Source organism: Pinus tabuliformis, chromosome 8, assembly GCF_031772625.1.
Source record: "Pinus tabuliformis cultivar Carrire ecotype Pingquan chromosome 8, CPIR1, whole genome shotgun sequence".
Lineage (NCBI taxonomy): Eukaryota > Viridiplantae > Streptophyta > Pinopsida > Pinales > Pinaceae > Pinus > Pinus tabuliformis.
In genome coordinates, this window is record NC_142294.1 from 1,233,414,766 (window position 1) to 1,233,430,156 (window position 15,391).

Here is a 15,391-nt window from a genome sequence, read left to right on the forward strand (position 1 = left end):
GTAACAAAGCCCTTTTGCTCTTTTTTCTTCCAATTGTTGTGGTGTCAACCTTGTAGGTTGTGGAAGACTAGGAGCAACAACACTTCCGTCTTTATAGTTGTGAGTGGTATGCTTCCTAGTTGCCATAATTTTGCTTTCCATTTTTCTTGCTAACCTGAATGCCTTCTCTAATGAATCAGGTTCCCAAAGGCAAACATCATGTTGGATATTATCCTTTAAAGACCCTATGAACACATCAATCCTATGCTCCTCTGAAATATCTTTTACCCTTATGTTCAATTTTTGGAACTCCTCAATGTGCTCCATTATTGAACCCTTTTGTTTGAGACTTATCAATTGGCTAAAAAAAGTGTTGCTTTTTGTATCCTCATAATGTGTTATCAATTCTTCCGTAAAAATTGTCCAAGTGATAAATTTTTTATGAGAACAAAGCCATTGATACCATACAAACTGATTTGGTTCCAAATATACAGTTGCCATACGTACCTTTTGTGCGTTTTGCACATTATTGAGATCGAAGAATTGCTCCATCTGTAATATCCATGTGGCGGGATCCTTGCCATCAAACTTCCTCATATCGATTTTTGGAATATGGTGATTCTTTGATCCAACATTAGCGTCTACAGAATCATGATTAACATTTCTTTTGTTCTCACCATGAGTTTCCTTTACTACCTTTTCACCATTAGTAAGTATTTCTTGTAGAAAATTTGTTAAATCTGTCTTCAAATCTGCCATGCCTGTCTTCAAATTTGTGTTCAAATCTATCTTCAAATTGTCCATCTTAGCTTCCATGCCATTCATCTTAGCTTCCACGCCATTTATCTTAGCATCTGTTAACTTTTGTGAGCGTGACATTTGTTGCACTTGTTCTTGTAATTTTGATATATCATGTAGCATTTCTTCCTCTTCTTCATGAGTCATGCTAGAGCTTTCAGGTTCATTACTAGGTGTTTGCATTTTCTTTCCTCGGGGCATCAGTTATCGATAATAATGCTCTACTATACCCTTTGAATTCCTTCAAAATAAATTTTCAAACCAAGCTTAAGCAAAAATTTAAAAAAAACCTACACACCTTTTTTCACTTTGTAGGAGCTCAATATTGCCTCTGATGTATCTCTGTACTTTCGAATAATCTAGTTTTGAATTTGTGATCTGTAGTAGCTCTCTGTGTCCTCTTTCCAATGCCATTAGTCTGATCCAAATTGGATTCTCCAAGGAAGATTTATATGAAATCTCCCACAATGACTTGCTTATAGACTAGTTCAGTAGAGCGAGCTTGTACGACGTACCACGAGTCACTGTTTCGACCTTTGGATCTGAAACATTCCTACAAGAAACTACAGTCCGTCCTCTTTCTGTACCTTTTTACGAAATTTCAATCCGATCCTCAGAGAGAAAGTTATGATGATTTTCCCCAGGTCACCTGTTTTGAATGTAATTCAGGAGTCTGCAAAAAGACCAACTTCCTCAGATCATATCTCTGAAAATATCACGCGAAAAGCTCTGAAATTCGGACCCAAGGTTCAGCAACAATTCTTCTCAAATGGTATTTTTTTGCGACTTCTAAAACGTCACAGAAAAAAGTTATAGCGAAAATGCCACGATGACCTGTTTGGAGCAGCGAAACCCTAGAATCCAAAGCTCTGATACCAAATGTTATGAAACCAGCTCAAGAAAAGATAGAAAAGATAGATCAATGCCTTAGAATTCAGCCTCTTCGAGGGGGCAACCTCCTTTACATTACATAAATAAACAATTCTTTGATGATTCAAATGAAAAAACCTCCTTTCTATATATAGGAGTCTAAGGAGTCACAATATAATCCAGCCGACCTAACAATAATAATATAAAGCCACAAAAATAACAATAGAGGGATTCTATGGGGCACAGAAATAACAATATGGGGGTAATAGGGGCACAACAATATAAATAAGGGGTATAACTATATTAGTAATGGGGTAATCACTAGTATTATAGGGACCCAACAACCTATAACAGTATCACCGAGCCTACCGAGCATAACACTGAACTGTGTATACATAATATCGAACTGTGGAAGCATAGATATCCTATCCAAGTAATGAAAGCAATATGGAAAAAAGTCATCAATAAAAAAAGCCTATTTTGTCTAGAATGAGAAATTAAAGGATGAAAATTCAATACTGTGTGTATTGGTTTGTGCTGGGGAACGCCGTGTGATTTAAAGAAATTGGCCAGCGATACGGAGAAAATTCATCGACAAAGAAAGTCTATTCCATGTAGTTTGGGAAATTAAAGGGAAGAAAATTCAATATCATTAATTGAAATTTTGGTGGGAGAACACCTCTACAAACAATATAAGCTCCTTTATCTACTGTAATAGCATCATTATAATAGCACCGAGAAACTGTGAGAGCATCACTGTAATAGCACCGAATTGAAGTCATAGTACTACGAGTTTATGTATGTAACGAGCCTCTCCTTCTGAAGTAGCACCAAATTGAAGTCATCATATTGTGATATCCAAACTTATCACCCAAATTATGTCTCTGAAGTTATGTTTGAACTTCTATGTAATCACCGAAAGTAGGCACTCTGAAATCCAAACTTGAGATTGTGTTATGCGAAAATCACAGGCTTGTATATATAGTGGTATGACCATACTAAATGAGCCGCCAACATGAACCATGAAAAGATGTGTCTTTATTGTAGGCTGACATGAATCATTTTATGACTGTTTCTTTGAGGCCAACTTGAAGGAGTCATTGAGGAGGCTGACTTGATGATGAAGGAGTCTTTTAATCAATAAACAAATTGACTTTGACAAATATCCTAAAGCCTACAATGGAGGCTTGACCTATACATTTGACCCAAGCATGAAACCCATGCTTTAATAAGCCAATTCAAAAATAATAAAAATTATTTTTGCTTTTCTTTTGGCAAATATATTACATTTTGACTTCAAGTACAATTATGAAGACCGAACCTAGTTACATTTTCCAACAACAACAAGCATTCGATAGGGCTAACTTACTCTTCTATCCTATACGCATACGAAATTAAATAATAAGGTATCTACGTAAGAGTTTTTAATCTAAAAACAATTCATTTGTAATGGGTGTTATTTCTATTTTAAAATGTTCAACTAATGAACTATGAATTGTGACTAAATGAGTGACTCATAAATCCTCTTAAGAAGTATTTCTAAGCAAGTTGGTTCACCTGCAGCCACAATGGTCGAGATAGAGCCCACAAATCCATAAAACCTCCAAAAGCTTTGCACCTTGTTTGTTTGATAAAGCAAATCTACCTTCTTTTTCATCATCCAATATCGATACAAATGCTCTTTCCCTAGATAAATAAAGCATTCGCCTTGGGCTATTCGCTAATGAATCCACGATATTCAAACTTCCTCTTGTTAGATAAAATAATAATGAGACTTTTTACATGTAAATACAATACAAAATGAATAAAAATTATTTTTAATGAATCTATTAAATAAGGCAATAATCTCATATTCTCCAATATTTGTCTACATGTTTCTCTAAAACCACAAAAACAAGAATTTGGATCTTATATGCAACGGTAAAAACACTATGATCAATATCATGTAAACTTCATCAAGAGAGAAAAATTAGTGGAGTCGATATTTTTTTAATTCAATAGATCACATCAACTACAAGTCAAGGCAAAGCAGACATCTATAAAGATAAAAACAATTACGGTTTTTATATCTAACATTTGAAACAAAAGAGCACCTTATATTTAAATGCCCAACGTATTACATTAAAGGAAATAATATTATGTTTTTAAAGGATCAAGGCCATGGCTTGAAACTGTTTGCCAGTTAAAAGGGTCAATACGAAGTTGTGATGTTCATAGCACCGAGACTTGATCAGAGGTAGGATGTTTACAGAACCTGAAAATCTTTGGGCTCTTGAATTTCAATGGCATTAATTTAATTTGTTCATTTTTTGGTGATTTCCACTTAGAACAATGCGACAGAACCTGAAGAATTATTTAATCATTATTTTTTGAAAAAAAAAGTGATTATTATTATTTTTTTTACATGAAATTCATAAAAAAAAACTATTATTTAACCATTTTTAGTTAAAATTTTCGTATAAAAATTGTGATTTTGACATGTCAATTCTAGCAAAAAATTATCAAAACGTGTAGTTTTTTAGTTATATTTATGTTAAAAATGGTTATTTTTATGTCCATTGTTAAAAAATATTGTTTTTTAGAAACAATTATTTCATGTAGATTGAAAAATTAATTAAGGATGTATAAATATGTAGAATATCGAAAATTCAAAATATCGACCTTCTAATTTAAAAATGCAAAACAATAAAAACCTCACTACAAAAAAATTAAAATAAAAATAAAAAACAAGAAAATATGAAGAAAACGACCACTTCAAAAAATTTTAAATTTACAAAATAATTATTTACATTTCATACATTAGAAAATTTAAAGTCAAAAAATAGGTCTTTTAAAAAAAGGATCTGATGCAGAATACCCACTTTTTTAAATCAGCATGAAAATCACTACCATTCTAAAACGTAATGTACATAAAAAAGTTAAAGTGCCGAAAACTATGCTCTAAAAAAAACATGTGTGTTCTACATCACCCCTTTTCAAAATCAGGTCACTTTTTTGCTATCTCTACGAAACGGGTAACAGTATCAGTTCCTGTTTCAAAGTTTACATTGTTCCACCCATCCCACGTTTACCCACTTTTACCAGTTTGTTGCGGTAAACATGAGCTGAGGGTCACTATGAAATGAATCAACCTCCTAAGTACAGTAAAGGAAGTGGAATCCACAAACCGAAACTTTACTAACCTTCCTTAGGAGCTACAAGATCCACAAGAGCCAAAAAACCATTCCAAGTGCCCAAAACTAGAGATAACCTACCTTTTTAGTGATTTGGACTTCTAGATGCTTGCATAATAAGGCAAGTCAGTGATTGTAACCCTCCAATCACATAGATAACCTTACCTCCCAGCGACTGCAGTCTATACCTTTTAGTTCTGAGCACGCGACCCTAGAATTTGAACCACTTTTTCAGAGAAAATCTCTAGACCTCTACCCAAAACTTGATAAAAAATTCTATAACTATGAATGACACTAGGAAAAATCCATTAACACAAAAAATAGACAAGAAGTTGACCTAACCAGGCCTAACCATGATAGTCATTCCTTCAAACACATGGTGAACATGAAATCTACAAGTCATGAATGCATATATGAACATAGAGATCTGAAACTTATCTCAGAAACATAAAGAAGGTTTAATTCCCTCTCTTAATAACTACAATAACATCTATTAGATCATGCATTCAATAACCATTCATTTACCAATCAAATCATGATAAGAGCCATAACTAGAATCTATCATAAATCTATGATTATAACCAACATATAACTAGATAAATAACATATGATGACCATCAAAGCCAAATCATAACAAGTAAATTTTCTCATAAAATAAAAGAGGAAAATAACTCTTATTAACATATGCAAAATCCAACCAAGTCAGGAACTTTCACGTACCACCCGACCATAGATTGGGATGAACTAAGTATTCCTTTCATCCAAAAACCCCTGTGCCATATTCCAAGCATGAATGTGGGATATCATGGGATAAACTAATACATAAAAAACTAAGGGAATATAGAAGTTAAAAAGCTTCTACCCTCACACTACCGTGATCTCACCTAAACTGATCCCAAGAACACAAAAACAAACCAGGCTTAGATGCCTGAGAATTCCTTCACCATCCCTTAAGGAATTTTCCTGTCTCCACCCACCTATTGAGGGCTTCCCAAAGAACGATCTCCACACCCAACCATTGGCATTTTCCTGATACCACCTCACCCAGATAAAAAACCTTCTGAAAATCCAATGCTCAACCAAGAATGAATCCCATCACACCATGGCTATCCAGAAATAGAAAGGCAAGGCTGAAACCACTATCAAATCGGGAAAAACCCATGTCAGTGACAAAAAATGAACCAAATACACACATGCATGGACCATGCATGCCAAAAATAGCAAGGAAATCATACATGCAACCTGATACCTGCAAGTAATCCAATTGTAGTTTCTTGATCCTAATATTCCTTGCTTGATCCTTTGTTCCTTTACTTTATTCATCTTTTTTTTCTCTTGCCCTTGCTTTCCTTTTCTTTCTTGCTTGCTTCCTCCTCTTGGTTCCCTTCTCCTCTCTGAAACCAATTCCAAAACTAAACCAGCAAAAGGCCCAAAAATAATGCTTTGGTACCTCTAATTTCTTCATTTTTCCTCTATTTTCCTTCAATTTCCTCCTCAGATGCAACCTATGACCTTTCATACCCATTTTCTCCTATTTTCTTTTATTTTCATAAATAAATGTCAATAATTGCCACTTTTCCTTTCTAAACCCTTTTCCAATTTCCTTAGCCATAATAAACAACAAGTGATTCCCACTAGGATTTTTTTTGCAACATTCATCTTGGAATGCATGTCCCATGACCTTGGTCTTATTTTGTCTTTTTTAACTTTATTACATGAAATTTTAACCCAGGCTTGTTACATTAATATTATTAATAAACGTTAAACCTTATTAATAATTTTTTTTTGCTAAAGCAAGAGTTGTACCTTCTATTTCATTAAATCGGAAAACAAATTACATAAAATACAACAGTCCCAAAGGAACTGTGGGCCAAAGAAATATCAAACCACTAAAAGCCAAGGTCATCGAGCTCAAGGCTAAAAAGCCAAACCAAGGTCTCACAAACAAAAGTAAAAAACCCATGAAATACAAACAAAAACCTAGACCATTCGATCCCCCCATAGAGATCTTGACGGTTGAGGCTCAAATCGGGGTGAGAACATGCATCCACATTAAAAAAGATTCTGACCCAATGAGGAAATAGGGACCATTCTAAAAGGATTTCGTGTTCGAATGGGGGGATAACCCTCGAGCATGTAGTCCGCCCGAAATCCACCGATTCCCATCATGAAGCGCAACAAGCACAAAAGATAACGCTCACCCAGACCTGCATACTTTTCCTTGATCATCGAAACACCTTTCCAGATCCAACGACGGAGGATGATATCGGCAGACCAAAAGGCATGGAGAATGAACACGCGATAAATGCCCTGGACCCACCAACATGCTCGCTTAATCTTGAGCATGGAATCTTCGTGCTTGATCCAACAGCTGTGGAACATATCACACATGCCAAGAGCACTAAGAATTACCGCGTGATGAGGGTGGTATTCCTTCTCGTCCCTTGGCCATGTGTTTCTTTGTGAGTGGGATCGATCCCAACTCTGAAAAAGCACATTCAGCTTGAAGGCCCTGCGATAAACCCAAAACCACCTTGTGATCGGTATTGCCACCACAGAAAGAAAAACAAGGGTTTCTGAGTCTACGCGATAAACACCCTAGACCCACCAACAAGCTCGCTTAATCTCGACCGTAGATTCATTGATCTTGATCCAACGGTTGTGGAACATATCTCACGCGCCAAAATCACTAGGAATTACTGCGTGATGAGGGCGGTATTCCTTCCCGTCCCTTAGCCACGTGTTGCTTTGTGAGTGGAATCGCTCCCAACTCTGAAAAAATACTTTCAGCTTGAAGGCCCTGCGATAATCCAAAAACCACCCAGTGAGTGGTTTTTCCACCATAGAAAGAAAAACTGGGGTTTTGATTTTGCCAAGAAAGCCAAGAATCTGACCCCTCACCCCAACCCATCTCCTCGGGCGACTAAAACAAAGGAGGCTGAAAACTCCTATGTTCAGCCATCTATCCAAGAAACAACGTTTACCTAACAACCTCCCCCAACACCTTATATGATTGTTCTTGCCAGGGTTGATGAGGCCAATAGTGACCTGCATCCCAAAAATAACCTCACTTAAGAAATAACACTTCATAAATAAACCAAAACACTTCATCAATAGACCAAATCAATCCTCGTCCCTATGGCTCTGTTGCGAAACACCATTTTGTCCCCATTTGCCTGATCTTGACATAGCACCTTTAATCTATTCTGAGGCATCTCTTGCCAACTCAGCTCATCCTTTCTTTTTGGTGCAGAGCACCCCTTGATTGGCTAGGATGTCCGCCAATTTATTTTCCGTCCTTAGCACATGGGTAAAATTGACGGTATGTAAGACTAGGAGGTGAAGCTGAATCCGTTGAAAGACCTGAAGCAACCTCCAGTGTTTTGAGACCTTTTCTGGCTTCATGCCATAGATGATTCTCTGATCAAGTTAATGATTAACTCAAAATCAACTTCAACTATTATATTTTGAAGATTATTCTATTTCAGGAATTCTAAAAAATTCTCAAGAGCCATTAATTCCACCATATTATTCATGGCTCTTCTGAAATGGAAGTGGAAAATAAAAAGGATGCAACCATTTTCATCCCTTAACACCCCTCCAAAGCCAGCAATACCCGAGTTGCATTTTGAGGCCCCATCAATGTTGTATTTCAAAAAACCCTGCAGGGGGGGGGGGGATGCCAGTAATCCTGCTTAGTGTCCTGTGTCATTACCTTCTTATTCAAGCCCTGTGGTATAAGCCCTTGCATACCCAACTGAAGAATTAATTGCATTTCAGCTTCTGAAGGTGGATTCTTTGGGGAAGTTCTCACAGTAGTACCTATCATCTCCTTAAGTTGTCTTAAGATCTGCTCAAAAATGCGTAGGGAGGAACCTTTTACATTTTTGAAGATTTTGTTGTTCCTTTCTTTCCACACATTCCATATTATGAATCTTGGCATTAAAGCCCAAGCTGAGAAAAGAAATTCAGAATCAGAGAAGTTTCATCTCCAATTATTTAGGGTGTTGAAAATGCTCCCTTTGTCCCTGTCTGTTGTCAAAAAATAGTGGCAAAAGCATCCCACAAACTGGAGGTGAAAATACAACTATTGAGAAGGTGCTCCATTGTTTCCTCCTGGGCCTCACAGAGCTGGCATCTGGAAGGACCCAGAACACCCCTCTTCTGAATGTTTTCCCAAATTTTCTTATGATGAGCCAACCACATGAAGAGTTTGATCTTCATCCATCCTTGATGCCTCCATAGGTTCTGCCAAACCTTGTCCGGTACATTGGAGTCCCGTTCAAGGAGTTTGCATTTTGCCTCCTTAAGATTGAAGGCACCTTCATTATTGTTACCCCATCTAAGTTGTTCATGCCCCCCTGTCACTAAAATTTTCCTTTGGTCCAACATTTTTAGAAGTGCCTCAGATTTTTCTTTCAAGGGGCTATCATCCCTGTAACCTATATTCTTCTAGGTTCTCCATTTTCCTTCACTATTGGTTTGGTCCCAAAAATCTTTTACCCTAAATAACCCTTTGGCATCAGTTTCTTTCTTGAGGTCCAGAAAGTCCTCTCTTAACAGTATAGGTTCTTGTTGCCATTTATCCTCCCAAAACAAAGCAAGGTCTCCCTCTCTGATTTCCCAGAAGCTATTTTTTTGTACCAAGCCTTTATTCTCCTAGGCCTTATTCCAGATGTGTGACCCTTTTATGATGCCATTCATCCTTATGTGATCATTATCTTGCCAAGTGCTGGCATATTTTTCTTTCCAGATACTAGCCCACTAAGCTTTTGGATCTTTTACCCAACGCCACCATAATTTGGCCCCTAAAACTTTGCTTAGTGCTTCTGGATCATCCAATCCAAGACCCCCATGGTTTTTAGGTTTGCAAATCTTATCCTAGGCTACCAAGATCCATTTCTTTCTCTGCTCCCCCTTACCCCAAATAAAGTCTCTTTGAATGGTTCTAAATTGTTGCAAAATTCCTTTTGGAGCTGGAAGGGTGGATAGCATGAAGACGGGGATAGATTGAAGAACAACTTTTGTAAGCACTAACCGACCAGCCAAGTTTAAATATCTAATAGTCCATTTCCTTATTTTATCTTGCATCTTATTAATCACCGGCTCCCAAATGATCTTGTGCAAAGGTTTGTCAGTTAGAGGAACTCCCAAGTATTTGGAGGGAAGGACATCCCTTTGAAAGCCCATAATTCTGGAGATATTTCTCTGAATAGCAATATTAGTATCAAAGAAAAGAATATTAGATTTGGAGAGATTAACTTCCATACCTGTAGCCATGGCAAAGTCACACAGGATTTGTTTATAAGCTAAAGCTTCTCTGACCATGGGGATTCCCTATAGCATGGTGTCATTAACAAATTGTTGATGGGTCAAAGCCTGTCCAGTCTCAGACAGTTGGAGCCCCTTGATGTTGCCAACTTCTTTCGCATGCTTGATTGACCGACCAAGTATTTCCATCATGAGGATAAAGAGAAATGGAGAGAGCGGATCTCCCTGCTTGAGGCCTCTTGAAGGAGTAAAAGTCTTGGAAGGAGAACCATTAACCAGAATTAAAAAGCTAGAAGAAGTCACCAGGGCCATGAACCATCTTACCCAGTTATGATCAAACCCAAAAGCTATAAGGACCTTCCTGATATAGGTCCAATTCAACTTATCATAATCTTTAGCTAGGTCCAATTGCATGATCATGCCAGATTTCCTGTTGCTTAACAATGAGTGCACCACCTCATGCACTTGAATGATGTTATTGAGAATTTGTTTGCCCTCCACATAACTAAATTGCTCCACAGAAAATAGAGTAGGAATAAGTGGTTTGAGTCTATTGGCAACAACCTTGGATATTATCGTGTACACCACATTGCACAAAGCTATGGGTCTAAACCTATCTGGAGTTTGAGCATTGTCTTGTTTGGGGATCAAGGAGATGAAGGAAGTATTGAGCACCTTCGAAAAGGTTCTATTCATTCTGGAATCCTCCACCACATTCAGAATGTCTTTTTTAACAATGCTCCAACAAGCTTTGAAGAAATCCACATTGAAACCATCAGGGCCTGACACTTTACCATTCTTCATTTCTTTGATGACCTCACTAACCTCCTCTTCAGTCATTGGCCTATTAATATTGAAGTTATCCTCTCTTGTTACAAGCCTAGGTATATGCCTTGTTAAGTCCCTGATAGAATGATCTCTATTTGAAATGGTTTCCTTTGCTATAATTTGAAAGTGTTGGACTAACGTAGCTTTTATATCTTCATGAGAGTCAAGGAGATGACCTCCCTTGTCCTTGATCAAAGAGATACTATTACGAGATTTGTTTACCATGGTGGATCTGTGGAAAAATCTAGTGTTTTTCTCCCCTTCTTTTAGCCATTGAACTCTAGAATTTTTGTCTCCAAAATATTTCCTCTTGTTTACATAAATTCTCCCAGTCTTGATGATGTTTGGTAACTTGATCATTCCTGACTTTGTCAAAGCCATCCATGATAAGGGCTTGATTGAGTTCCTGCATTTTGTCTTCAACAACTTTTTTCTCTTCAAAAATATTGCCAAATTCGTTCTTGTTCTAGTCTTCAAGTCTATGTTTGATGTGCTTTAGTTTTTTGTGTAACAGAAACATTCTTGTACCGTGAATATGCAGATCTTATGTCCATCATTTTGCAATGTTGTTGATGAAATCTGGGTGGGTGAGCCAGATGTTCTCAAATTTAAAAGGTCTATTCTTGGGGGTACCAATGCCCTGAACCTCAAGTTGTATAGGCCAATGGTCCGAGCCTCCAAAGGGGAGAATTCTCACTATCATTTCCTTTTCGGTTAGCATAAGGTCCTCGGAGATTATGAATTTGTCTAATTTTGAGGCTACTTGAGACTCTCCTCCTCTTTTATTGTTCTAAGTAAAGAGGCCATTACTCATATAAGTGTCAACTAGCTTCATATTATCTATAAAAGTTTGAAAAGAAATGGAGTCTTTGCTTAAAGTTCTAGTTCCTCCTTTTTTCTCTGAAAGTGATTTGATCATGTTGAAGTCCCCACCTATGATCCATGGTACTCCTACATGTCTATCTCTTAGATCCACAAGAGAATCTAGAAACCGAAGTTTATCATCCATTGTTTGAGGGCCATAAACATTTGTGACTAGATAAGTTTCCCTATCTCCCACAGGTTGAATAACCACTAATAAATAATTCCTAGATGCCTCAGCATCTATTATGCCAAGCTTTTGGGGGTTCCAAAGAGTGATTATGCCTCCTACTGTATTATCTACTTTAACTTCTAGAAACTGAAATCTATTGAGCCATTTGCTGTGAATTTCTTTTATTTTTTGAATGGAACATTTAGTTTCCTGGATAAAGATCATATCCAGAGCTTCTTGTTTCATTCTATTGCTAAGTATTCTTTGTTTTCTTTTACTACCTAAACCTCTAATATTCACAGATGTGAACTTCATTATTAAAGATTTGTAAACGAGTAACTGGTTAGGTCTTTCATCTTACCTGAATCTATCATTAGCTTTCTGTATTCCATCAATAACTCGTTCTGCTTTTTTCTACCTCTTTTCTTTCCTGGGTTTCTAGGAGCTAATCCTGGTGTGGTTTTTATAGTTTTCACACCTTCGTTGCTCTGCCTTTCATTGTTTCTTTTCCCTTCCAACCCTTTAGCCTGTGTTTTCCATAGGAACAACTGCTATACTCTATTGAACTCTTCTTGAGCTAATGAGTCTACCCCTCCCATGATTCCCTGTTTCAAGAATGCTTCCAGATCTAGGTGTTCTCTATCAAGAATCTCTTGCAGTTCATGATCCTTTGTTTCCATCTCACTCTGGGTCATTTGTTGGTCCATCTCAAGTTCTCCGTCGCTCAACATAGTCTCTTTCTATTTATTACTATCCTGTGTTTGTTCCCTATCTTCTTCTTTCTCCTTCTTCCTTGGGCTTCCTTCCATTACCTGATCTACTTTTGTTATCTCTTCCTCTTCTTCGAGAACTTGGAACCTATTCAGACTGGCCTATTGCCCTCCTATTTGCTGTTGCTTTTGCCCGTTTTTCCCCCTTTTCCTCTATATCCCACTTTGTGAAAGTTTTCAGTATCTTTCATTGTGGTTGCTTTACTTCTGTTCTCTGTTTTACTGAGAGGGCAGTCTCTAAATAGGTGCCCATGCTCATGGCACCTATGACATCTGAAGGGAATATGTTCGTAATCTACTATTTGCACCCATTCTTCATAAAAATCTTCCAAGATGACATCATTTGGTAGAGCTACAGAGAGATCCATCTCCACACATATTCGTGTGAAGGAAGTGTATTTTTCCCTTTTGGTGGCCTCAGAGTCTTTGACAAAATGCCCTAGTTTATTTCCTATAGCAGATAACGATTCTGTTTGCTAGTAATCAAGAGGTAGGGAGTAGAGTCTTACCCAGACTGGGACTGAAGTGAAAGTCTCTCGCTCCGAGACAAAATTCATCATCCATGGCCGCATGTAGAGGCTAGCTGCAGCATAGAAGTAGGGTCCTCCTTCAACCCCCTGTCTTTGTCTTCAATATTTGTAAAGACCACAATGAAGAAACCATTTGACCCAAGATGTAGGTCTATGCTTCCTTTTGGTTTCCACTGGTATTTAATCCATGCTTGTAATGCCTTTTCAGTGGGCCATAATCCTATGAATTTGCAAATGATAGCATAGGTCCACATGTGGTTCTTGTGCACCTGCAAAGCAGGATCATTTAAAACTACTATGGGAGTGACCTCAGCCTTGGGTTTACATGGCCCCTTTTGTGCCTTATTTTCTGCTCCCTGTTTCTTGTTTTCTTCCTCATTATCTTTTGTGTTGTTTTCCTCCCTTGGTTTGGTTAAATCTTGATCCTCTTCCATGTTCCTTTTCCCTTCTCCTAAAGGACCTCTGACAGATTCTATTGGTTTCTTACCTCAGTTGGTCACTACCTCCCTGTAGGAGGGAGTGGAGCTCCCCCCTTTGCATGCCTCCATGGAGCTCAGAAACCTGAAACCCTAGCTCTTCATCTGCGTCCTCTGTCCGCAGTCCTCCTTCTCCGTGAGGTGACTCGCATCAACCCAAAGTTGGGTAAAAGATCACAATCAATACCATAAGGAGAAACACAAAGTTTCAAAGCCTTATTCATAAAGTTATTAAACATATTAATAATCATTTTAAAAATCTTAAATGTTAATCTTATTATTAATTTTATAATAATAATAATAGTATTATTATTATTAATTTATTATTTAAAATTAAATATTTGTATTTAAATATAATATATTTTAAAACAATTTATAGTACATTTTGTTTTGATATTTTGATATCTTCCCAACTTTATTTGTAAGAAAAACCAAATTGTATTTGTAAGAAAGCCCTTACAAATTGAACATTTACCTAATGGCTTGAGGTTTTTTCATTGTGGTTTTTGATAATATAGAGGACAAGAAATCCATTTTTGAAGTCGGGCCATGGTTTTTGGGTAGTCATTGGTCTCTTCATGTAGCCATGGACTCCCAATTTTGATTTGGTAATGACATCGATCTCCACAACCCTAGTTTGGGTAGGGTTTTTGAACTTTCCCTTACATTTCTGGAATCTTACATTGCTTTCCTCCATTGGGAATGTGATGGGAAATTTTTACCATCATTGTTCTAAAATAGAAAAAATTTACAAGACGACTTATGCTTTCATTTGTGTGGAGATGGATTTCAATAAGGGTTTTCCTGCAGAGATTAATTTGTGGCTCCAAACTATGTTTGGGTCCAAAATATTGACTATACGAATATTTCTGTTAGGTCCCTATAATACTAGTGATTCCCCCATTACTATTGTCATTGTATCCCTTATTGTTATTGTTGTGCCCCTATTTCCCCATATTGTTATTATTGTGCCCCATAGAAGCCCACTATTGTTATTTTTGCGCCCTTATATTATTATTGTTAGGTCAGCTTTGGCTATATTATGACCCCTTAGACTCCTATATATTGAAAGGAGGTTTTGTCATTTGTATCATCCAAGAATTGTTCATTTTTGTAATGTGAAGGAGGTTTCCCCTCGAAGAGGCTGATTTCTAAGTTGTTGATCTATCTTTTCTATCTTTATGTGAGCTGGTTTCATAACATTTGGTATTAGAGCTTGGATTCTAGGGTTTCGCTGCTCCAAACAGGTCATTGTGGAATTTTCGCTATAACTTGTTTTCTCCGATGTTTCAGAGGTGAGAAAAGAAACCAATTTGAGAAGAAATCTTTGTGAACCTAGGGTCTAAATTTCAGATCTTGTATCGCTATATTTGCAGAGATATGATCCAGGAAGTTAGGGTTTTTACAAGATCCTGAATTACATCTCAAACAGGTGAATTGGGGAAAATCATCATAACTATTTGTCTGATGGTCAGATTGAAAATTCATAAGAAGTTGTAAAATGGGGACAAAATGTAGTTTTATGTGTACCTATTTCAGATCCTAAGGTCACAATAGTGACACATGGCACTTCATACAATCTCACTCTACTGAACCAACCTATAATTAGGTAATCATGGGATATTTGGCATAACTCTTCATTGGAGAATCCAATATTGATTAG